Source organism: Pteropus medius, unplaced genomic scaffold (assembly GCF_902729225.1).
Source record: "Pteropus medius unplaced genomic scaffold, Ma_sr-lr_union100, whole genome shotgun sequence".
In the NCBI taxonomy this organism is placed as follows: domain Eukaryota; kingdom Metazoa; phylum Chordata; class Mammalia; order Chiroptera; family Pteropodidae; genus Pteropus; species Pteropus medius.
In genome coordinates, this window is record NW_024342644.1 from 5,617,224 (window position 1) to 5,641,120 (window position 23,897).

Consider the following 23,897-nt stretch of genomic DNA (forward strand, 5'->3'; position numbering starts at 1 on the left):
AGAGCGGTTCTTCCCAAAGACACATTTTCCTGCAGCACTACCATAATTGTGACTAGCTTTAAAAGGTGCAGTCCACATATGCCCGGCTGGGCTGAGGGGCGTGGGTGAGAACATCCGTCTTATACCTTGGAGACAGTCGCCGCTGACGAAGTTCCCTTACAAAGCCCAAAGGAATTTTCCTCCTTCCACCGGAGGTGTTTATAACCTCTAATTTGCTCACCATGCCTCTTGTAGAAAGGAGTAGGAGCTCAGCCACTGGCAGGCTGCCACGGAGCCGCTGCGGGCTCGCGTCCCAGAGCGGTGGCGCTCCCCTGTGGGTGCTGGGATGCAGGTGCGGCAGGAGGAGGATGCGGGTGGGTGCAGCGGCGTGCGGTCGGTCTCTCCTCCGCCCCGCGCCCTGGAGGTGTGGCCATAGCCTGCGGGACAGCCAATCAGGGAGCGGAAAGGCGGGCCGCACGGCAGTAAGAACAGGAGAGGAGGAGCCTAGGCGAACGCGTGGGTGGGTGGTCCAGCTTGTTGGAACAGCTCCTTTGCAAGATCTTATAATAAATGCTTAGCTTTTTTGTACTCTGTTCCTGATAGTGGAGAGGATACCCTAGCTGAAGATTTGTCCTCATCCCCGTTTTGCCTCGGGAAAAGACTTGCCTTTGTGTCGCTGTAGTGTTTTATGCAACCTCCACCGGGTGTTTTGGGCATGGAAGTGGGTTCTGACCTCATTTCCCATAGGAGTTTGAAGGGATGGGGGAGGACTAATTAGTCCCTTATGAAGCACTCACAATGAAGTACAATATTCTGAAAAGATAATCTAGTCGCTGAATAAAAAGCCAGACACATCTAGGACTACAAAGTCATTTTAAAGAAAAGCTTTGTGTAGTTGTGGGAAATTACTATATTTTAATTGGATCTTTACATATTGGTGTCACAAAGGGATCCTTTAAAATACGATTTTAATAATTTTACTGATCTTGAAAACTTTCTCACAATCTGGAGCTTCACCTGAGGTTATGAGCACACTCATTTTTCCTCATTCTGTTTGTGGGCATCTGGCACCAGATACTAAATATCAAAATAAGGTTGCTTTATTTATCTCATTTAGAAAATAAACAGGATTTGGAGAGCTTTCTTGACCCAGAAGGAAAGATTCACTCTCTTAACACTGCCTGCCTAGGTTCCAGCTTACTGAACTAAAAAGAGAAGGTACCACCAGTGTGATTTAAATAAGGCCCTTTAGTCCTACTTAATTAAAACAGTGTGAGAATCTAAGAAGAAGCATAAGACCTCACTGATAGACACCAAAAAAAATCTTGGATAGGTACTTAACAGGCACTAATAGCATATACTTGTTCGTTTTACTTTTTATCACATCTGGTTTTCCAGAGACATCCATTGTTAGGATGAAGACTTCCAATTCTTCTTTCTCCCCTCACTGCCTGCCTTTCAGACATTGCCTCGTTGTTAGGGTAACAAAGAGACCAGAGTGGAGAAAGAATGTGAGAAGATTCAGATAGTGGTTACTACTGCTAACAAATGGCAGTGTGAAAGAAAGTCGAAACTGTTGACAATATTGGTCCAAACTGTGTTTCACAAACGGTTGCGCTAGTCTCTGTTCAGTTAGAGAAGGTGGGCTAGTTACTGTCCCTATTGATTTCAGTGTCTGCTATGGTGTCCTCCTGCGGCTCATTGTCATGCTAGCAATAGGAAATTCAGTTTATTGTATTTGTCTCTCCTCAGGTTCTTTATTTGCTAACTCTTCATTCAGACCCTTAGGTACATGTGGGGGGAAAGATGTAGAACTGTCTGATTTAGAGCTCAAACTTTGAGCCAGGACCAAAAGTGCAATAACCTCAAACTCTAACCTTTGATTTTGGAAAGGGAAGAAGCCTTTTCCTCTAAGCCTAAGCCTGTAAAAACCTCATTAAAAAGTTTTTTTTTTTTAATTTTGTTATTCTAAAATAAAAACTATAAGGCTTTTCTTCATCTCTTTTAGTTATCTATTCCTCTATTTTTCTCTAATATTGAAAGACATAAAGAATTCTTTTCATTTACTATAGTTTTGAATATTTTAAATTTGTACAGAACTTCCTGTTCCAAGTGGACAGTTTTGGTTCTTGGGACCTAACGTATTCTAGAGCATTCTTTGACATCTTTGGTAGCCACCTTGCTTAAGAATTGAATGATTGGGAAATAAAGGCATGTAGAGCCTTCAACTTATTTATCCTCAGTTCAATCTAAGTTGTTAGTTAATGCCACATTTGAAGGTGGGAAAATAAACATATCTTAGGAAGTAGCTCTCATTTGTTATGTTTAATAATGAAGAAAGTACAAACTCACCACTATGAGAGAGAGGTATAGAATGTGTATTTCTTTATGGCTATTTATTATTTTAGCCTATACGATAAAACTCCACCTTTAGGTCAAATAGATCTCCTTGATTTTAAAACAATGCTGTAAAAAATGATTGGGTACACTGTTGATGGGGGTGAAGATTGGCATAGCTATTTTGGAAAACAATTTGGCAGGATTATGTAAGAGCGAATATTCATATACCCTGTGACCAGCCAGTCTATTCCTAAGAGAAACTTTGCATATCTGGATTATTTCTAATGGGAACAGCATTGTTTCTAATAGAAAAAAATAACAAGTAGAAGCTAAAAAAATTGAAATGTATCAGTTGAACAATACTGAAAAATTCACACATTGGAATATTATACACCAGTGAAAATGAACGAACTACAGCTATTTACAACAACATAGCTAAATCTTAGAAACAACATGTGTGAAAAAAACTAGCCACAGAAGACTTCATAGAATATGATAGACTTATTTATAAAGATCGGAATCAAGCAAAACTAAATTATATATTTTAGGGAGTAATACATACAAAATTTAGGGTTGTGGTTACCTCTGAAGAAGAGCAGGAGAAGAGTGTAGGAAAGTAGCACATAGGTAATATCTTAAATAGGATGGCGGGTTTATGGGTGTTTATTTTATTGTTATGCTTCATAGATTATATATATGTTGCATGCATTCTTTTGTATTTCAAATTTTACATAATAAGAATACACTTTTTTTTTGGATTAAAAAAATTCCAGCTTTATTGAAATAAAAGTGTTATTTAGCACTGTATAAGTTTAGGGTGTACAGCATCATGATTTGACTTACAAATATCATGAAATGATTATCACAATAAGTTTAGCTAATATTCATCATTTCATGTAGGTACAAAAACGAAAAAAGAAAGAAAAAATATCTTTTTCCTGTAATGAGCACTCAAGATTTACACTCTTATCAACTTTCATTTTTATCATTCAACAATGTTAACTATAGTCACCAGGTTGTTCATTACATTTAAAAATACAGGTATTTTTAAGGTGATAACATAAAAGAATTTTCCCTTGTTGCTCCTACATTCTGCCTATTTCATATCATAGCCCTTTTCATAGTCCCCAATGTCTTGACATTTTTAGAAGGTATGGTCTGACACGGAAATCCCTGGGATGGTTTGGGTGGCTGAGGAAATAGGGTGAGGCTGACAATAACTTTTAAGTGGAGTGAGATAGAAGACACAGAAACCCTCTGTTTTCCTCTTACTAATGAATGCCTAGAAAAGCATGAGGCATGGAGGAAAGAGAACTGGGGAGGTAAGGCTTGGTGACCTCTTGGAAAATTAATATTTATTGTCTCAGCAGTGACTAATAGTTCCAAATGTGGACGATCAGCTTGGATACGTTATTATGAGAAACTTGCTCTTTTACTGCCCACTGTTCTTTTCTGAGCAAAATATGGCCTTTTGAATGAGGTAGGATTTGGCATGTGTATGATGATGTAATATGTTACACAGCCAGGCAAGTTGTCAGGGACTCAAAGGTCTGGTTTTGAAAAATGAAAAGCGGATATGTGAGAAATTGGTCCATGTGGGAATAACAATTATAATAAAAGTGGAAAACGTAAGCCAACACTGGTGTATTTCTTTGAGTACTGAAGTTCTCTGCCACTAAGATTCATCATCACCAAACTGCTGGCCAGCACTGGCAGGGGAAGGCAGACCTCTCCTGGGAATTATCAGCTTATTCTTAAGCAGATGAATAGAATAATGCGTGACATGCTGGTGTTGTGGAGATTCAGTCTTGGTCTAGAGTTCCATTAAATGAATGTGTGGAATCAATATCTAACTGAATGTTTGTCATGAGAACACCCAGAGGCCCTTGTGTAGCTTGCTACTTTTCAGACTAATTCTCAGACAGGAAAATATGCAGCGTGTCTATTTTCTAAAATAGTTTCAACATCTTTTATGTAATGCTGATGCATCTGGAAGTGAAAATGCTAAGAGTTTCATTTCACTAAAAATGGAAATATTTGTTTTTTACTTTAACCTTTAACTTTAGATTACAATTAATGGCATTTTCACCTTAGTCTTAAGAGTGGCAATTTTACCGAGTATCAAACTGTATGTATTCATTGACACATCGAACCAGTATTTTCTGAGAATATTTTATGTGCAAGAACTGCATAGGTTGTTATGAAAAATGCAGAAACCTGGTCAGTGACTCTAAAAATCTCACAGTCTGGAGAGGGAAACAGATCATTACATAGCAGGACCAATACAATATACATGAGAACATGTCACAGAGGCAGTGACATCTGAGCTGAATCATAAAGGAAATGTAACATTTGAATGAATAAAAAGGACATTTCAGATTGAGGGATCAACATAAAGAAAGAGGAATTTAGCCTTATATTTGTAAGATTTCACCAGATTTTATGATATAAACATAAGCATCATGATGATGAGATTCATAGTAAATTCAGATTAAAATTATCTAAGTAAATTAAGAACTTTTTTTGCTAAATTTTTCTCTTTTATCTTTCCATCTTAATTACATTGCAAAAACAGTATATTTGCATTATGTTAAACTGGTCCGTGGTTTGTGGCCAATGAATAGAATTATAATTCAGTTTAAAAGTAGTGTAATATTTTAGTAGTAAAACAATTAGAAGTTAAGAATTCTGCATTTTTGTAATATTTCCCCTCTATAATACTTCTCAGAAAATGGTTAAGCTCTAATTAGAAATCTGACTCGCTTTGGGTTTTATCACTTAATCAGAGAGGTAAAGATGAATTGAGAATAGAAATCTTAAAATGCAGTGATGATAGTACCTTATATTTCAATAGCATGGAGTATATGAACTACTTTAGTAGTCATTTTTTAAATCCAGCCAATATGTAAAAAAGGGCAATATAGGACCGAATTACAAGTTTGCTTTGTAGAATAAATTACTACCAGTTCATTCTGCTCAACTGTAGCACTTGTAAGCAATTCATTCTTAACATTACTTTTTCCCAAAAGACTGTCTTGAAAATTGTCTTACTTCTTTTTCCCTCTGTGCATAAGTCTGTTTCATTAAATTTTAGCAATTCTAAATCAGGCCAGTGTCTAAATCAGACTAACATCTAATAGATGACATGTGAAATGTGTTTGCTATTCCTTTAAACATTTTATGGCATATTCTTTAGACAAATACTTAATATTTATTTATAAATTCACATTATTTTGTCCAGTAATTAAAAGAAATGAATATGTATCTCTGTCTTGTTTTTTTCTAGCAAAAGAAATAATTTACAATAAGCATTTATAATTATTTCAGTTAAAGGTTTATGGCATTTGAATGATGATATTTGTTGTTTCTGTCATTTAGATTTTATAGATAATTTTTGAACAGAAATATATCTTTTCTGTTGATGTTTTTGTACCTCTACACATAAATGGCAGATTACTGAAACAATAATTTGCCCTTTAGCTGTAGTGAATAAGACTCTCCTTTATTCCTGGTTTGCTGAGTGCCTCTCTAACCATTTTTATGGCTTTATGGAGATGCTAATGCTAATTAATGTTTGATCAGGAAAAAATGTCAAATAAAACTGTTAAAGTTGAAGCATGAATTATAAATTCAACATGATTACCCTAATGGTAATGTTGATAATGATATTGATTACATAATTTTTATAGGTGCTTCCAGTATGCTGAACTCTGTGCTAAACATTTTACTTATACATTATTTAATTTTCCCAACTGTTCTGTCAGTTAGGTTTACGCCCATTTTACGGATGAATTTATAACCATTATACCTCACAACATTTAATAATAATTAAAATATGCTAATACAAAATAATAATATATTTTATTTGACTCTAAAAGCTTTGCACATTTGAAATATATATGTGTGTATGATAGATAACAAGGGTCCTGTTACCAGTCCATGGCCTGTTAGGAACAGGGCCGCACAGCAGGAGGCAAGTGGTAGATGAGCCAACGAAGCTTCATTTGTATTTGCAGCCACTTCCCAGCGCTAGCATCACTGCCTCAGCTCCACCTCAGATCATCAGGCATTAGATTCTCATAGGAGCACTGGTACCTGGTGCCAGAAATGTTGGGGACTGCTACTTTAAGGGACTTAATGATGTATTGGGAGAGATGGACTTGCTTAAGACAAAAGTATAAGCAAATATGATAATCGCTTTAATGGGGATAGGTACAGGATGTTATAGAAAAATGGAAAAAAGGGCCTCAGCTTCCTAGAAGGTATTAGAGAGGTCTTAACAGAAAAGCAGCTCTAATGCTGAGACTTAAAGAATGAGTTTGAGTTTGAAGAGATGATGTGCAGAGGGAACAAAATAGAGCAGGGTGTGGAGATGAGCAAGAGCAAGGCGGGGTGGATTAGGGAGCTACAGGGATTTAGAGATGCTGAGCATCATGTGCAGCTGGAGGAGTGACACACCTGACTGCAGTCAGGTCACAAGGAGCCTTGCTTGCTGTTCAAAGGAGTGCAGACCTTATACTCTGTGTTGAAAAGCCATCAGTGTATTAATTCAATAAACACTAAGTTATGATAGGGGTTGTTCTTCTTCCCTCCTTCCCTTTCTCCCTCATTTATTCATTCAGTATAGTTTTATTGTGTGACCATAATGTGCCAAGCATTGTGTTGAATATTGAGAATGAAAAGATAGACAAGAGTGTGCAGGGTTCTGCCTTCCTAGAGCTTAGTAAGTGGTGGGGGAAACAAGCGTTAATCAATGAATCTAACGAAAAAGTGTAAAATTACAAAAATGCCCAGTATAACAAGGGAGAAGTGAATCTATAAAAACATGTAGTAGGAAGCAGCGACCAGGCCAAGGAGGTCCAGAAAGGCTTCCCTGAGGACAGGACTGAACTGAGAGCTGAAGGAGATAATGATACAAGGTCATTTGATGAAGAAGGTGAGTGATTTGGGGATAAGTGTTGGCAATGAGGAGATCATGTGCAAAGGCCCTAAGGCCTAGGAGAGCAAGGTGCTTTTAAGGAATTTAAAGTAAGACAGAAAAGCTGGAATGCAGGCTAGAAAAGAATGGCTGGACCATACTGGGCCTAGGGGTTGTGTTAAGAGTCTAAGTTCAGTGGAAAACTATGCTAATAAAAGGGCGATGTATGCACTAAGCCATAATCAGAATAGTGTTCATAAATATCTACATATATACACATGTACAAAGGGAAATTAATATTGACCCATAAATAACTTTGTTGGTTTCTTGATCTGCTCACATCCATTTTATATTGCAGTGATTCTAAGACATATAGTATGTAAAATTTGTATATAGGTAACAATGTTTATTGTTTTTCACACTGTAGTTATAATGTATAGAAATTCCTCCCTTTATTTCCATATCTTAAATTAGGGATCCACATATGGCTCTTGATATTATTATTTGTCTCCTAATAAAATGTAGTCATTTAGATAGGACTCAGAGTTTAGGTTTTTCCTTAGTGTGTTGGCATCTGGGTTTGGAATTGGTTGGCATTTTTAGTTTACTAAAATAACTATAAATTTACTCTTGATTGAAATATGAACGTGTTGATTTTAATTTAGCTTTGGAATTAAAATCAAAGGACAGTCAAATCCAAAAAGACTAATGCTAAGACGGGTGACATTTCAATTCTGGAGAAAAAAATAAGGTGATATCGTTTGATTGTTAACTTTTTTATAATAAGCACGGGAGTGTTGATAGCAAGATAAATTTTGGAGAGATGGAAATATGAGCATGCCCTCTGAACAGTATTGGCTTAAATATTGGCTTTAACATCTACTAGCTGTCTGACTCTTCTTATCAATTACAGAGATAGCAGTGGTTACTAGCTGCCTCACAGGGTTCAATGGATTAGGATAATGTATGTAAAGCATTAGCACCATGCCAAGCACATAGTAAGTGCTCAATAAATGTTAGTGGTGACCTTGAATATTAATGACACCATGCTTTACTTGAGCCATCAACAGAGAGGCACAGTTCTGAAAGTGAAAGTCAGGTGGTTATGGTAAATACATGAACTGAATTTGCTTAATTCTGTGGCTAAGAAGAACTCTTAGAGAGCATCAAATTCAGTAATGTTTCTGAAATTTTCTGAAGAAGAACTATTTTTTATCTCTCTGACATTTTGGAATCATTAGGCAGGGAAGGAGGGGGAGGAGACAGGAACATTTCGATGATGATGTCCCTAAGGTCAGAAGATGGGATGGGAAGCCAGCTCTGGCTGGATCCCTCTCATGCTAGTGTGTGTGTGTGTGTGTGTGTGTGTGTGTGTGTGTGTATAATGTTATACAAATGTGTTTCTTTTTTCTGTGGCTTCAGCTAAGGTGAATGAAGGCCAAAGCAAGCTGCCTAACTCAGTGGGAATACTGTTTTTATAATTACAGGTCTAGGCATTTTACATTGCATTTTCTACTGCCACCCTTTCTACGCAAGCAAAATTTGTGTGAAAAGATCTGCTGGGAAGGAGCTCACTGCTTATGTTTCTCCATTGTGATGAAAGCACATGGTACAGGTAAATATCTCTAAAATCTTTCAACCCAAATGACTATATTTAATTATAAAGTCTCCAAAGGAGTAGTAGAGATGTATACATATCTAATCTCATACATACAAAAACAAACACAAGCATACAACATAAACATACATGTACAGATTCACATATTCTCCATCTATTTATTCTTTCTCTTTCTGTTATAAAAATGGAAACTTGCTTTTCTTATGGGAAAGAAAATGGCTTCTATTTATGTTGAGATCACTGATTAAGAGGATGACAAGACATTGATTAATAAAAAAAGGAATGATTCTGACAAGGGTATTCACAAATTCGAACTAGAGAGACTATTACCATCAGGTGAAGGTAGGGAACAATACGGTTTATACTATCATATAGCCTTTTTGTTCCTCTTAGTGAGATAATGAACATCTTTTCATAGCAATAGATATTTATCTGCAACATTATTTTTATAATTTATGATTCTATAATTTATGATCATATAGATACCATTCAATGCATATCCTAAAATACATTTAATCGATGTATGCCTCTTAGTTTGGCATTTAAATTGCTTCTAATTTCTTTGCTTATATGCTACCAAGAATGTTCTTATAGCTATATATTAGTTGCCATTATTAATGGCTTTCATAAGGATAGTTCCTTAGCAGTAAATTGCTGAATTTAAGAGTTTTCAGGTTTTAAGACTTTTGCTACTTGTTGCCAAATTACCTTCCAATAAAGTCATACCAGTTTGTATTTCTGGAGGCAGTGCATGAGAGTACCTACTTTTATACCATTTTACCAGTGCTGAGAATTTTGAAAACAAAGAGTGTTTGCCAATTGATGATGAGAAATAGTGTCTCCATGTGCTGGGTTTTTTTTGGGGGGGAGGGGCGTATTTATTTGTAAAGCATACTATTTTCAAGAAACTTCCTGCCATAGATAGTAGCATGTTTGAAACATAATGGTTTTTGACATTTGAGAAATAATACTAAATCAAGAAGGCATGGAAAGGTCCTAGGAAATTTTAAGTTCTTCCTCTTTTTCAGCCAAGTATTATTAGACAATCATGAGATCACTGGATAGCAATACTTTTTCGATGGAAAATATAGTTTTTCTTTCTTTAATAAGAATAAAAAGGTGTTTAATAAATAGCCCTCATTAAAACATGGATCTGACGTTATACTGCTCATTAATTAAAATATTTGTATATATATGTATACACATATACATATATGTATATATACACATAGATATGTGTGTGTATATATACATGTGTGTGTATGGATACACACACATACACATGCATATATATGTGTGTGTGTGTGTGTGTGTGTGTGTGTGTGTGTGTGTGTGTGTGTGTGTATATATATATATATATATATATATATATAAAATCTGTCCAATATTGGGAGCATGATTAAATATAATTATGGTAACACCATATTAATCAGAGGCTATAGATCACAGTCGATAAGACTTTGGACTCCAGACCGGCTGGGTTCAGATTCCAGCTCTGCTATTTTCTTGAGGTACAAGGTCAGGAAAGTTACCTGACCTCTCGATGTCTAAGTTTATAAAATTTAGACAATAATAGTACCCATCTCATAGGATGTTGCTGCACAGAAATATATGTGAAATGTTGAAAAATTGTTATAAATCCTATTTTGACAATATCTAGTGATATGAGAAAATGGTCATGATGGAAGTAAAACCAGCGAAGTATGACTCTAGCTATAGTATTTCAATTTTGTAAAATTTTTCTCCTTCCTCCTTCTTTTCATCTTCCTCTGGTATCCAAAAAACATTTAATGTATTTCAGAACACGTTTACCTTACTCCGACTTTGACAAACTATACCCCATTTCTTACCTTATCCACCATCATTCACATTAATTAGGATTAATGGAGTAATTCTAGTCCTGGAGAAACTGCCTGACTGAAGTCTGTAAGTCAGAGACCTATTTACCATGGAAGTGTCTTGTCACCTGGCCAGTGGGACCCTGGGAGCAGTCCTCGTGTGAGAGCAGAGCCTGGTCCCAACCTTGCACTGCCTTGCTCCTGAGGGACCTGGGATAAGGCAAGGTTACTGGCCTCTTTGAGCTACACATGGAAAGTCTCTAACTGTCCAGCTCCTTATGTGAGCTGCCCTACTATTCACGTCTCTTCCCTCCATTACTAAATAAGCTTCCTTTCACTCAGTAAATGAAAGAGAAGATAGAATGAGAGACTCTCAGCTCTCAGGAATCGTTTACTTTATCCTACATAGATACACAAGGGAAAACTGTGGAGCTGTAAGTCCCTCAACCCTTAGCTGAATCATAAGGTTGAAAAAAGGTCAAAGAATTATTTAGAATTAAGGAGACAAATGCAAGATGACTTGTCTGGCTTCAGCTACTGCTCTTCGCAGGACACTCTGCAAATCTTATGTATGTAGATGCTGCATTCGTTTTGGCCCACATTTCCTGTCTTATTTGAACAGCTTTGTATTTTTCAGTAAAAGAGGAACATCTGAATTCCTAATTAAGACAGTTTAGCTTAAGAATTACTCTTTAACGGGTCATAAATTATTCTCCTCTAAATGATTATGAGGATGAATAAAAAAATAAAACTTGTATTTATACACGTACATATGTTATTTCGACAGAATTAATAGATTCATAAAGGGAGAGAGGACAACAAATGTGTCAGCAAATATAGGTCAGGAAAGGAGTTCATAACGTTCTGCCAAACTCCAGTGAGGCACCTCACGAGTGTAGGTAGAAAGGCCAAACGTTGCAGTAGTGAGAATAGTAATAACACTACCATATGGAACATTTGGTATTTGGAAAGCACTTAGATTCCTCCTAAGCAGAATCAATAGGGATTCAAACAGAGAGGAAGAAACGGTTCTCTTGCTGTGAATTGCTGGCTGGTGTGCAGACATGCAGACATGTTGATTAGCAAGGGCTTACCAGAATGAATGTCTTTAGGGAGGTAGAAGAGTGGGAAGTATTTCACCATATTTCAGTGTGCTGTGGCCTCAGGTCTGTGCTCTAGCAGTCTAGCTGTTTTTGGCGGTCTCTATAACCAAACCATTTTTGTAATCGTATAAGAAACTGCTCTTCGAGACTAGGCCAAATCAGTGTTGAAACTCAATTCATTAAGTCCCATGGGGCCTTTTGGGTGCCTTAAGACTTTGCCAGTACAGAGCTAAAGCACAACTATTGAATTGAGAGTGTCTTTCTTTAAATTGTAATCTCATTCAGTCATCCATCACTCATTTATTTATTTGGCAAATATCTCTTTCGGGCACTACTGTGTACTGGTATAGTTCTAAGCAGTGGAGACATGGAATGGAACGAGACAGATATGAAGTTCGCATTTCTACGGGAGGTACAGTTGACAGCATCATAAATAACCTGGTTTGAGTGAACAGGGGAGCTGAACTGGACTATTCTAAAAGGAGGCAAACGTGCATCTGAAATGAGAAACTGGAGAAACCAATGGAGAACGATCTGTTGGAAGGTTTAAGACAGGAAGAGCCAGAGAATAGTCAGGGACTGGCAGTGAGGTTGTGACTGTTGACAGCAGGACCAGATTGGAGAATGAAGAAGGTAAGGAGAGAAGACAGCTCTCAAACTGCTTGAATGCGCAACTGTCAGGGCCAGTAAAAATCATGCCACTATTGATCTCTCAATTTAGGTAATCTAAATAATGTATGCTATTGACAATCCATATTTTAAGAAGTTGTGACATGAATATGTTTTACTGTATGACTATATAGACATGTCAGAAGAGTGGATTGATTATGGTATATGGTGGTACTTTTTTTTTCAACCACCACCCAAAGGAAGGATTGGGGTGGTGGCTTCACCAGAGCACACTTACCTTACTCCAATTTTGACAACCTGTATCCCATTTCTTACCTTATCCACCATCATTCATATTAGAGAGTGAGATTAATTATATAATTCATTGTACAAGCATCATTAACATTATTTAGTTAACTTTAGACAGATTCAAGTTCTAGATCAAAATAGTCTGTCCACTTGTCGCATCTTGGCCTCTTTCTTACCTTCCTCCATCCATTCCCGGGTGCTTTTATGGTCCCAAAATAATAAAATCCACTCAGAGATTTCTTTTATCTCCTTTGGCCTTCAACATAGGTTTGATAAAGGCTACAGTTTTGGCTTTGGATTTACTATCATCAAGGGACCCTTTTTTTTCCTCTATTTTGTCATTCGTTCCCTTTTCGTTTCTTGGGCAAAGCCAGTAGTAGTCCATCCCACCGCCAGGCCCAGCCCACCCAACCACACACACACTGTGCATTCTGGGTTTTGCAATGCACATTTCCATGGTGAAGGAAACCTTATTGATATTAATTAAATATTTAAAATAGAAATCTTCCTCAAGCATTATCTTTCAGCATAAATGTGTTCTTCCCTTTTCCACTCCAGTTCCTTCAGTCTGAAGATAGCCTCTATAATTCATAACCAGTTCAGGGGAAGATATTATTCTGAGACACTTAGTGACGTTTTTTGTGCAAAAATGAAAAATGCAGAGGCAAAGACTTAAGAGTACATACTATTTTATATGTAGGCATAGCTTTGCATATCTATTTTGGAGTATATTAGTTTCTGAAATAATTTACCCAACTTCCATATAAAGCATTTTAGTCTTTGTAAGTCTGATAAATAATACGATTTACAGTGTCATTGTGCAAACATTCACACACATATATATATATCTTTTATATATATATATATCTTTTTATATATCTTTATTTATATATATATATATCTTTTTACCTTTCCTGAAATAAGGTAGAATATTTTGTCACCCAGTGGAGTAAAGTGCATTAGAAAATGGTTGATACCAAACTCAGCCATTTTGTCTTTCCATGTTCAGACCCTAAAGCAGAATGCCGCAGAGATTCCCTCCCCTGTAATACATTAATGCTGCTCTGGCAAATGGAACTATTCAAAATGCAAGTAAGGACTAGAGATGGAAATAGCAAAGTGTCAGTATTCTGGGGTACTTTTCAAATTACCATCGTTTTTTCTCTTAATGTTTATCAAATGAGATGGAGCATTTAAATATATTTTCTAAATTCTAGAATGTAAGATATTATAGCTTTTGATGTTTAGTATTTAGAGACGAGAGGAAACTTGAAGATCATTTAGTCCTCATTCCCCCTCACTCAAGACCTCCTCCATGTCAGTAGTACCTTTCACTTCACCAGTGCTCAAATAGTGAATCATTGATTGTTCATTGATTGTCAAAATAACAATTATCATTATGAGATCTAGAAATAATATAAAGAACTTCTTGGGACTAATGTAGTTTTTGGAGTTAGCAAGAAATAACAGACTCATGCCTCTATATGCCAAGAAGGACCTAGAAGGAATATCTCTTTAGATTAAGTGAGAAATATATTATCGATATCTATTTAGGTTTTCACTAAATGTTTTAGAAAAATTTGGGTAGGTAATTTCTCTGACTTGGCAGTTATATTCTTCTGTTCCTCCTGTTTTCTGTTCAGAAATATTTTTTGTTCTCTACCCTTCATTTTTTTCTTTAATGTGAGGACAGCAGGTCCCTGTGAGGATTATATGCATATAATTTTTTAGAACATTGCCTGGCCTGGCACATAGTTAATGCGCAATAAACAATTTGCTGTCACTACTTCTGCTCTGCTATTTCTCCCTCTACTTCACATTTTTTTTTTTTCTGATGGAGATTTTTTTGAGTATTTAAAACAACAACAACAAAAATGTAACCAAACGAAACAAGTACTGATATTGCATGCTTTAGAAGCTGGGGCTGTGTTCGGTCCTACTTGCAGAGATGTGATCCTCTGAGTACATCTCTGGCTGAACCCAAGTTCAAGTGGAACACCCTTGGTCTTGGGGATCAAGAGGGCTTTGAACAAGGTACTAACTTACTCTGTGCCTCCAAGTTTTGTATCTATAACATGACTGGATTACTCTCTGAGGCTTCTTTTACTTCTAAAAATGATCATCATCTTACCTCCTTGATGTTTTAAGGCTTTGAAGTGCCTATAGAAAAGAACCTGTGAAAAGTCCCAGTCACTGTTTATATTCTCCCCATGCATTTGAGTATATACATTGAGTGTTTTTTGGTTTGTTTTCTCTTTCATGCTCAGATGGGTCTGCTCCTCCAATGATGATGATCAAACAAAATGAAACACCCCTTTTCTGCACAGATGCTTAACCCCTTAAGCTAGTGTTCAGATGTCACAGAGGGAAGCATCACTTCACTTGCCGCTGAAATACAGCCATCTCTGGAGTGAAATTTGGCAACAGTGTAATAGTTAAGCTGCAGTACTTATATGACAGTTTGGGGAAAGGAGTAAGACAGAAATAGCAGATACCAAAATAATCTAATTAAAACAGCAGGGAGAGTGGAATCGGGCAACAAGAAAGGAGGATGATATACCCCAGTCTGATTATCTCTACTGTTTAGACAGTGTGGACTTCAGCTCCAGAAGCTCTGTAGTGACCACAGTCAGAATCTCCTACATAGGCTCAAAATGGGGGAGGGAGGCTTGTCTGATGTCTCATTGAGCTATAATCTTGTGACTTTTCTCTCTCTCTCTTTTCCCAGTGGTCTAATTATCAGGCTGTGTTGGCACTTAAATAGATCTGTATTCTTAGAGCCACCTCCCTCTTTTGCCCCCTGCATAGGATAATATCGTGGTTCGGTATTTATGACATCAGAATGTACTATGCTCAAAAGTCATTATGTTAAGGCACCTTTTAAATGGCTTAGGAAGGGTGAACTGGCAGACAACCCTTCTGTTTAATTCAAGGATCTTGGTAAATAAAAATGACCAGGAAGGGAGATTCAAGAAATGTACCTGGTAGACAAATGCGGTTGAATAAAAATATATAATCCTCAAGGTTTTCTAGAATGGGAGTAACTATTGTGATAAATATTAAAATAAGGACATGGAAGTAGTAGTGGATAAAATTCAAAAATACTGAGCAATGTGTGTGATAATAATTTAAAAATAAAAGGAAAGGGTAGATTTGCTAACACCATTAGAAATAATCAGATCGTCAGATAATAGGATACAAGCTCTCTCAAAAGGGAGATTCCAGGGAATAAAGGAAGCAGATGCTAAAAGAACCTAGGCGTTTTGTTTAACCAGAAAAGAGAGAGCTTTAAGAAGAAATGTAGAGATTAAGAGTTAGTTTCATTTACAAGCACATAAAATCTTTAGGTAATGAACAGAGTTCATGTAGTCCACTGTTATAAAATGGAACCCCAAAAAAATTTTTCAAGGCAAATTAAATATAATTTGTATCAATGAAAAAAAATGAGATTTGGTATCAGAATGATACCAAAAAAAAAAAAAAGAGATTTGGTTTTGAGTTTTAGCTGTGCAAATTATTAGCTTTTTGACCTTAGAGAGATCACTTAAAATCTGAGGATTTAAAAAAAAAAAACTATAAGATAGAGATAATTATATCTAACAGGGGTGTTGCGATGATTTAGCAAGGTAATGCATTAAACACTTTTGTGAACTGTAAAGCTCTCTACATGTTATTTCTGTAAATATGCACTGTTCTTATAGTATGGAGAAGCTATTAGGGACAGTGATCACCCATGAGAATAACTTAGAAGACTAATCATATAGAGAAGAAATCTATTGAGTAAAATTTTAAAAATACATGAATTATTTTTTTTTTTTTTGCACCTCAGTTTTCTGGCCCAGAAATTCTCCTATGTTTATGGGATTTTTCTAAAAATTTCCAGTGAGCTCTGTAACAGAGTTATCTACTCTCTGTTGAGCTATAAACCACATGATTTTATAGTAAATATTGCCTCTGAGTAAACCTTGAATAACAGACTAAAGAAAAAGAATGCCATCTTCTTTCATTTAATAATCCTCATTTCGGGAGATTTGGGCAGAAGTAGGCGGGGGTCTGTGGGCTGAGAACAAGAGTAAAATAAGTCAGATGCTAACTGATGAAGACTTGAAATGGAAACGGTGAGGCACAGTAAATCTTTACAAAGTGTGGGCTGGCGCATTCAACTTCCTTTTACACAGCAGCCCATCTGTCTCATTAGTGTCTGTCTCTTAATCACAGACTTCATGAAGTGTCTAGTTGGCTTTCTTTTTTTTTTAGCTTTTTATCTTAATCTCCTACGAAAGTTAACGAAAGGAAATTAACTGAATTATATGCTGTTAGTGTGTATTCACAAGCACTCTGAGGAGTGAAACAGGCTATATTCGCAAATGAGTAGTAGCATGGGGATGAGTCTGTGCAATGAGCATCTTTGTGTGTGCATTCATGACTGTGTATGCATTTGTGCCGATATCCACAGACACAACACATATGTGCGTCTGTTGTATACACCCTAACATGGAAAAGACACATTGACACTAATTAGAAAGGGTGATATGAAACAGTGAAAGTAAAATTCCTTTCGGCAGCATTTACCGAACATTTCGGCAGCATTTATAGAACAATAGTAGGAGTTAAATATTAACAGGCTTAACTGTCAATAATGGTCAAAAAATATAAATTCTCCATTGTCTGCGTTTCTTGCAATACGACAGTGTATTTTAGGTTCGTCTGCTTGCTCGGAATTCAAAATGCTGTGGATAAAGAATGTTGTAGAATCTAATTTGTGGCAGAAAATTTGTTTATTATTCCTGAGGACATTTGCAGGGCTGAACTATCACATGGAAAAAAGAACAGCTTTGTTTAGAAAATTCAGTAGGGTCAGTAAAAGAAAATTGAATTAAGAAACTTAGAGAGTCTGTCTTTGATTGATGGTGCTTCTTATTCATTCTTCATTATTCTCTGTGAAGGAATAAAACTATGAAATTAGATGTGAAAACTGGATTAAGACAAGTGGCTTCTCAGATTTTTTTTTTTACCTTAGCTGTTTCCAGTTCCTAGTAAAGCCAAGAGTAACTACATAAAGAGTATATGTTTACTATATTAAATCTTCCTAATAAGTGTGCCCTTCAGGTTTGATTTTAGGAATTATTTTAGAAGATACAGAGGCAGGTCGTACCCGCTGACTGTATGATAGTATTTGTCTCTAGATAGTTTATATGCCCATTTATTTTTAGGGAGTGAGCAGTGGAGTAAAAGGGGAAATAATACTATTTTTATAACAGAAAGCATTTTCTGTTTACTCCCTTTTCTCCAAGCAGAGTTTATTACATTCCCATTTGAGCCATCAGTTTACTCTCCAAATGCTTTTGTCAGAGATTTGTACACAAACACAAGTCTCTATTAACTAGACTATATATCATTTGAAAAAAAGGAATTTTTTTATTTGTTATAACTCTAGCACCTAAGAAAAGGCCCTGAACATATTTTGTTGAATGAATGAATGAGTGAGTGAATTAATGAATCAGTCAGATACCTACTATGTGCTTATCATTGTCTTAGATATGAGGGGCCATATATAAGAAGTATGAGACATGGTCGTATCTGTTCTGAGGTGATATAAATCTAGCTAAGGATTAGAACAACTTGAGTAATGAAATAAATATTGGACTGTAACCCTCAAAATAAAATAAATATTTGTGGGTCCATACTGATATAAATAAATAACTGAATAAACAAATAAGTGGGGCCAAATAGACAACTTCTTTACAGAGGAACTCAAATAATTAATCAATCAATCAATCAATCAATCAATCAATAAAAGAACTAGAAAAACGTTATTAGCACCCATAGTAATAATTGCCACAGGAAAGTTGTGCTAGAATTAGTGGACAAAAGTTTAAGCAGGAACAGGATATTTGTAGTTTCAAAGTATCTCTCTCTCAAATGTGTAGTAATTACAAAGAGAAAAATGTAACCGTACCTGGAGAGTCCTGGCAGACACCACCTTAACTAAGTAATCAAGATTAGCATCATTACAGCCATGCCACCCTGAACGTGCTAGATCCCGTCTGATCTCAGAAGCTAAGCAGGGTCGGGCCTGGTTAGTACTTGGATGGGAGACCACCTGGGAAGACCAGGTGCCGTACGCCTTGAAAAAAAAAGAAAAAAGATTAGCATCACTAATGATACAGGTTGACATCATGTGCCCCTTCATGTGAAACACTAAGAAGGACACCATACCTCTGTGGTAGCCTTCCCAATAATGTATAATCTCATCAAGAGAAAATATCAGAGAAACCCAAATCAAAGGACATTCTAGAAAACAACTGACCAGTACCCTTCAAAAATGTCAAGTTCTTTAAAGATAAGAAAGGACCAAGGAATTGCCACAGACTGGAGAGACACGACAGCTAAATGCAACATGAAATCCTAGATTGGATCTTAAAACAGAAAAAGGGCATTAGTGGAAAACCAGGAGAAATCCTAACAAATTCTTTAGTTTTGTTAGTAGTACTGACCAAGGTTAATTTTCTAGTTTTGATCGTTGTTCTTTGGTTATGTAAGATGTTAACATAAGGGGAAGCTGGGTGAAGGATACAAAGGAACTCTACTATTTTTGCAACTCTCTGTAAACCTAAAATTATCTTTAAGAAAGTCTAGTTGAGGGCACTTTGTCCACAAGAAGCCATTATAGAGCAATACTTGACAGTATATAACTAAGGATTTACGATGGTAGGGGCAACTTTGGGCTGAGGGTGCACTGAGGGGAATGAAAGATGGCTGATGATTGGAGTGGTCAGGAAGAGTTTCATATGAGAAGAAAAACCTGATTTGTCCCTTGAAAGGAGGTGCAGAGATGATGGGTGGAGCAAACTGAGAGGTCGTTCTAGGTGCAGGGACAATAGGGACAAAGGCAGAAGGAAGGGCTGCAGATGCCTATGTGGGATATGATGGAGAGTCTGGATGAGTGATGTGTGCTGAAGATTGGTATGAAAGAGTGTTGGACAGCTGTGGGGAAGACAGGAAGTAGAGTCATTAAGACCAGGCAGAGGAGTTTGAAGCTTATGTGATGTGTGATAGTTACAAGCTCTTGTCGAAGCTCAGAGCTTAGTCGTATCCCTGTTCCACTCACCCAAGCTCAGTGAAATGGTATGTATGTGAAATTGGCAACAGGATATCCAGGGTGGCTGGAGTTGGGAGAGATGGAGGTAGGTGAGTTAGGGGTTAGAAATAGCTAATGAGAGCCTATTCATTTGAGGTCTCAAGTGGAAGAGGAGGGGAGTCAGAAAAGGAAGAGGAGGCAACATATCTAAAAGCATTTGAAGAGGTAGAGTCATAGAATTTAGTGATTGATAGATGTGGGGCATGAAGAACAAGGAATCAAAAATGATTCCTGGGTCAAGCTTACAAGAGAGGTGAAGCTGGTGTTCATAATTGAAACCATTCATTCAGCAGATATAGTGCCTCTGTGGAAGGTTATATATTCTAGGTAAAGAAGGAGAATTAAAAAGAGTACAAACAGAATGTCTGTCTACAATGAAAGGAGCAGGAAAGCCCATGGTTTAAGCTGTACTGCATGAGTTTATAGATGACCAGGGCAGACCCACCTAAGGGGTCCCTGTCCTTCAGATAAAAAGAAGGGAGGGGGTTGCTCTGTTCCTAACAGCAGCCATGAATAGTGTTAAGAGTATTTTTCAAGTTAGCATTTCTTTCTGCTTGATAAAGATGTCAAGCCTACTACTATTTGAACTCTACTCACACACACACCAAAAAAACCCTCTCTTAAATCACCATTCTACTTAGGAAAAGCAGACAAACACTCCTTTAAGGATGCTAAGCTAGAGGTCCATGGATCCCAAAGGTCACAAACATGAAAATTAAAATACTATAAAAGCACAATAAATGTTATAAAGAAAGAAATAGAAAAAATAAGTATGTGTGCTTAAGTTTCAAGCTCCTAATCTTCAGGTACTGTTTTTTTGACTTGTTTTATATGATGTTGCCCATTGGTCATACCCATAATTCATGCTTTTCTGGGCAGGTTTGCTATGTTATTATTCTCTTCTCTTGCGCTTGTCCGTCCATCTCTCTTTGTTTTTTAGGAAAGAGTTTCTGTAACTTTTATTACCCTGCTTTCATTAGTTATTTCACAAATTTCTACCTCTAGTTCAAATTCGATAGCATTTTTTTTATCTCTGCAAGAAGCTGGGTAACGTCTTTATCAGCAGTTATAACTGTGCAATTGGAGTTAGTGTTGAGGCTTGGGTAACATCAGGGTAGGGGCAGAAGAGTGGGTGTATTCACCTTGTGCACACTTGAACTTACACATGTGATTATTGCTGACAGTAATTAGATGTATGTATTGAAGGTCCTTTTTTTCCCTAATTACACTTATTAATTTATTTATTCGTATTTATTTTTTGTATGTATATAAGTATGTATGTATGTATGTATGTATGTATGCATTTATTTATTTTGGGGGGAGGGTAACATTGATTAATAAAATCCAATAAGTTTCACGTGTACAATTCAACGGTATGTCAAATATATGTTGCATTGTATGTTCACCTCCCATAGTTAGATTTCTTTCTGTCACCACATATTTGACCCCTTTTACCCCATCAACCTTTCCCCTTCCCCCACCCTCTGATAACCACTAATCTATTGTCCACGTCCACGAGTCTCTGTTTGTTTGTCATGTTTGTTTGTTGCTTTTAGATTTATATCCCATGTGTAAGTGATATCATGTGGTTTTTAACTTTTTCTGTCAGGTTTATTTTGCTTAGCATCATTATCTCAAGATCCATCCATGTCACAAATGGCAGTGTTTCATCTCTTCTTATAGCCAAGTAATATTTCATTGTATATATGAACCATATCTTCTTTGAAGGTCTCCATTTCTATCTCAGTCAACACGTTAAGTTATGTTTCTTAACAATTGAGTTCTTATCCCTTCTTTTCTTTCTAATTGAGGTAAAATTGATATATAACATCATATCATTTTTAGCTATTCAACATTATACTTTGACATCTGTATACACTACAAAGTGATCACCACCAAAAGTCTAGTTACCGTTTTTCACCACACAACTGACCCTTTTCACTCCTTTGTACTCCCCCAACCCTGTTTCCTTCTGGTAACCACCAATCTGTTCTCTGAATCTATAGGTTTACTTTTGTTTTTTTGTTTGTTTTGTTTTTAGATTCCATATATGAGTGAAATCATATATTTGTCTTTCTCCATCTGACTTATTTCACTCAGCATAATACTTTTAAGGTCCATCTGTATTTTTTTTTTTCAGAACTAGGTAAAAACCATCTGTCTGTCTCTGAACTCTCAAGGTACTTTATCTATATTTCATAATACAAAATTTCATTTTTCATGGCTGAGTAGTATTCCATTGTATATGTATCCAATAAGTTTTATCCATTTATCCATAGATGAACACTTAGGCTGTTTCCGTATCTTGGCTATTGTAAGTAATGCTGCAATGAACATAGGAGTACATATACCTTTTTGAATTACTGTTTTTGTATTCTTCAGATAAATACCCAGAACTGGAATAGCTGGATTTATGGTAGTTCTATTCTTAATTATTTGAGGAATCTCCACACTGTTTTCATAGTCCCTGCATCAGTTTACATTCTCACCAGCAGTGCACGTGGGTTCCTTTTTCTCCACATCCTCTCCAATACTTGTTTTTTGGGTTTTTTGTTTGTTTGTTTTCATAATAGCCAGTCTAACAGATGTGAGGTGATATCTCATTGTGGTTTTGAGGTGCATTTCTCTAATAATTAGTGATGTTGAACATTTTTTTTTCATGTGCCTGTTAGCCCATTTGTATGTCTTCTTTGGAAAAATGGCAATATAGATCCTCTGCCCATTTTTTTAATTGGGTCGTTTGTATTTTGTTTTTGATCTTACCCCTTCTTTGATATCAAATGGTGATTAAGATAAATAAACATTTTATAGACAATAGGCAACTGAAGAGAAAGTTAGCCCCTTTTATGGTTAGCTGTAAATGAGAGTTGCTTGATATTCTTAAAAACATGAAATCGTGGTGGTTCTGTGTCTAGTCCAGAACTGAGCATTATGTATAACTTTTGCAGCCTGTAAACTTAATCTTCAGGTATCTTCTTAACATGAGAACTCTTCATGAAATATGACTTGCCTATAGTATATTTAAAATGTGGTTTAAATGGCAGTGTGTTTCATAATATGCATGGATGTTTTGTGCAGAATGTAAAAAGAAATTAACATCTTTTGTAGAGTATACATTGGCAATGACAGAACACTCTATGAAGTGACCACTAGGCCCCCTTTATGGGCCTGCCGTGGAAACACATATGTTCAAACTGGAAGGATAAAGAATCTTTTTATGTCCTTTATGACTAATATGTTGACTTCAGTGTTTTTTCATAGGGAACATATTTCAAAACTGTAATTGTCGTCAATGGTTCATTCCATTTAAAATAATTACTATGTCCAGTGGCTCTTTCCACAGTCCCACATAAGCCAGTCAGTTTTTCTCCCTTCTCAGAGTGCCTGATGCTTTTGAGTATAATGCATTTACTAAAATGGGTACTTTTGTTTTCTTTTGGTGGCATAAGTGGAAGCGATATGCTGAAATGAAGGAACCATTTTGAACTTACTCTCTTAAAAAATTGCAAGGTGAAGGCAGGCAGAAACTTCAACAGAGCTCCGTAAAGATCAAGAAACCTACTATCAGGCTGTGATTTGTCAAAAAGATAGTACACATGGATCAAACAGGTTAATTCTTTTATTTCTTATGATGCCATATAGGAAGTGCATGATTAACCTAATGGACCTTTCAGAGATGCAACAAAGAGATGAGAGTGGAAAGTACCAGAAAATTGCTGTGGAAGGAACAAGCATAGAAAGCCAAGTTTTAGGATTAGACAAAATCTGTTTAAAGTTATATCTTAATTTGGAGTTTTTTATTGCACCCTATTACAACTCAAGAATGAAATAAGGGAGATATTTACAGAGCAAGAAATAGGGAATTGTTATAAATTCTTTCCCTTCTTCAGTCTCATCGTCCCTTATTTAGTCTCTCTTCTTTCATTTCCCTTAAAAATAAACTGGATGGAAGGAAGGAAGGATGGATGGTTGGATGAATGGGTGGGTGGATGGATGGATGGATGGATGGATGGGTGGATAGATGGACAAATGAGAGAATGAA

The 23,897-nt window shown here is 36.4% G+C and overlaps 1 protein-coding gene and 1 pseudogene across 11 annotated transcripts in view; both read left to right on the plus strand.

Annotated features, from left to right (window-relative positions):
* The window catches only part of ATXN1 (ataxin 1), a 363,244-nt gene that overhangs the window by 127,099 nt on the left and 212,248 nt on the right, over positions 1–23,897 (plus strand). For 10 of the 11 annotated variants that reach the window (XM_039866500.1, XM_039866493.1, XM_039866492.1 and 7 more), the window contains one exon: positions 8,725–8,852. The exons of the other annotated variant lie outside the window; for it this stretch is intronic. The gene's annotated coding sequence lies outside the window, so the exon portion shown is untranslated. The remainder of the gene's footprint in view (positions 1–8,724; positions 8,853–23,897) is intronic. 11 annotated transcript variants of the gene reach the window in all.
* Positions 18,724–18,842, plus strand: LOC120605633 (uncharacterized; annotated as a pseudogene).